At 40.3% G+C, this 2,784-nt stretch overlaps 1 pseudogene; it reads left to right on the top strand.

Annotated features, from left to right (window-relative positions):
- Positions 1–1,393: 1,393 nt before the first annotated feature.
- On the top strand, positions 1,394–2,321 carry LOC133055856 (olfactory receptor 4A47-like; annotated as a pseudogene).
- Positions 2,322–2,784: the final 463 nt, after the last annotated feature.

Below are 2,784 nucleotides of genomic sequence, written 5' to 3'. Positions count from 1 at the left end.
ACAATTTGGGCTGCTTTGGGAGAACCAGTTTTTGGAGGCCAGAATAAACAGGGAGAGGTTTGGCAGGAGGCTACTGCAGTAGACCAGGAAGAAAGTAAGAAGTAGGATATGACCAAACTTGTGATATATTTTGAAAGTAGAGGAAAGAGGAATTAAAGTTTTATGAGACTATCAGTGAGTGAAGAGCACTGAATTTTTTTGTCTGAATAAGAGCGTGGAAGATAATAGGATTTAATAGATAAATATGGAACACCTGTTTAAGTTTTGTATAGGAAATGTTTATAGTAGAACTTTTAAAAGTTGGTTTTATAAATACTACACTGTCATTAAACTGTATGTCAGAATTAGAAATGTTACATATATGCGTTTGAAAATTAGAGGAGAAATAGGGACTGACACAAAATGAGATTTTTGTGGCATTTATTGGTCAGGAGAAGGGAAATATCCAACTAAAGACCTAAGAAGTGTCAGTGAGGTTTGAGACAATTCAGGACTAGGATCTTCTGTTCACAGTTTGATCTCCCTACACTGAAAAATCCCATGGACAGAGGAGCCTGGCGGGCTACAGTCCATGGGGTTGCAAAGAGCAGGACACGACTGAACGACGAGACAGAGAGGGGACAAGGATCTTCTATTCACTGTTTGACCTCCCTACACTGATTATGTAAATTACCTTAACTGGGTTTCATTTATTATGCTTTCTGACTCTATAAATGATGCACCTTTTTATGGAGTTCTCTTCCCATCTTTTTTATTCTTTCAATTTTTTTTTTAAATCTCAGCCAAAGCATTTCTTCCTCCAGGAAGCCTTCTTTGATTATAGTTTGTTATACTCCTATACTGTGACCCTAAGCACCATGTAAATATGCATTTTAAAGAAGTAGTCTCTCAGCCGTGTCCAACTCTCTGACTGCTTGAACTATGGTTCACCAGGCTTCTCTCTTCATGGAATTTTCCAGGCAAGAATAAGAGAGTGGGTTGCCCTTTCCAACTCCAATGGATCTTAACAACCCAGAGATCAAACCTGGGTCTCCTGCATTGTGGGCAGATTCTTTACTATCTGAGCACCAGAGAAGCCAAATATTAGTGACACTTATAACTTGGATTTGGAATTGCCTAATCCCTTGTTATGTACCATATCATTGAGGGAAAGAAACTATCTCATTCAACTTGGTAATCAAGTGGCCACAACACAGTAGACACAAATAGATGTTCTATATACATTTTTCTTTTTTTTTCTCTAATGAATGGGAAAATAAACAATTATACATTGAGTGTTTTCCCCTTCAAGTGTTTTTTTTCCCCCAGTTTAAGTGTGTTTTTGTTTTTGTTTTTCCCTTGTGTTTTAGATCAACTGCTTCTAATACCTGAACTCAGCTTTTGTCCAGACTGGATGGAACCAAGGAACAATGTAACTTCCTTTGTCCTCCTGGGCCTCACTCAGAATCCAAAGGAACAGAAAGTCCTTTCTGTTATGTTCTTGTTCTTCTATATTTTGACCGTGGTAGGCAACCTGCTCATTACCATGACTATAACTGTCAGTAAGAACCTGAACTCACCGATGTACTTTTTTCTTGCTAGCTTATCATTTATGGATGTCACTTATTCTTCTTGTATTACCCCTAGAATGATTTCAGACTTGTTCTTAGGGGAAAAAATCATCATTTGAATCTTGCATGACCCAACTGTTTACAGAGCACTTTTTTGGTGCATCAGAGATTGTGCTTCTGCTGGTGATGGCCTATGACCGCTATGTGGCCATCTGTAAGCCCTTGCATTATCTGGTGATCATGAGGCAGAGGGTTTGTGTTGTGCTGCTGGTGGTGTCCTGGGTTGGAGGTTTTCTGCACTCAGTGATTCAACTCAGCACTGTTTACAGGCTCCCATTCTGTGGCCCCAATGTCATTGATCACTTTATCTGTGACATGTTCCCTTTATTGAAACTCGTCTGTACTGACACCTATATCATTGGCATCTTAGTGTTGGCCAATGGAGGACTGATCTGCACTCTTGTGTGTCTGCTCTTACTCATCTCCTACGGAGTCATCCTGCACTCTCTGAAGAACCTGAGTCAGGAAGGGAGGCGGAAAGCCCTCCAGATCTGTGGTTCCCACATCACTGTGGTTGTCTGCTTTTTTGTTCCCTCTATATTTGTAAATGCAAGACCTGCTAAGACCTTCCCCATTGACAAATCATTGAGTGTGTTTTATACAGTCATCAGTCCCATGCTGAACCCATTAATCTACAGTCTAAGAAATTCTGAGTTAAGTAATTCCATGAAGGAGGTCTGGAGAAGGAACATCATAGCTCATTTTAAATAAGTGTGTTAGTTACTATGAAAGGAGTCATTTGACATCAGCGGCCATTTCCTTTGAATGCAAAAGTCATTTTGTGTTTAGCCCCTCAGTTGTGTCCAACTCTCTGCTACCCCGTGAACTGTAGCCCGCTAGGCTTCTCTGTCCATGGGGATTCTCCAGAGAAGAACACTAGAGTGGGCTGCCATATCCTCCTCCAGGGGATCTTCCCAACCCATGGATCACACCCAGGTCTCCCACATTGCTGGCAGATTCTTTACCATCTGAGCCACCAGTGAAGCCATTTTGCAGTTTGATTCTTGTTTCTCTTTCTTCAACAAGTATATGATAATTATAATTAAAGATTACAATTGTACAAGTCTGCTATTAATAACAGCTTTTCTCCCTACTGGAATGTAAAGTCTATGATTACTTGTTCATCTCTGTACCTAGAATGACATAATGCCTATATAGCAAAGAGTCACCTGGG

This window comes from Dama dama, chromosome 1 (assembly GCF_033118175.1).
Source record: "Dama dama isolate Ldn47 chromosome 1, ASM3311817v1, whole genome shotgun sequence".
Lineage (NCBI taxonomy): Eukaryota > Metazoa > Chordata > Mammalia > Artiodactyla > Cervidae > Dama > Dama dama.
The sequence above is the reverse complement of the archived record's forward strand: the minus strand, read 5'-3'. Positions and strand labels throughout refer to the sequence as shown.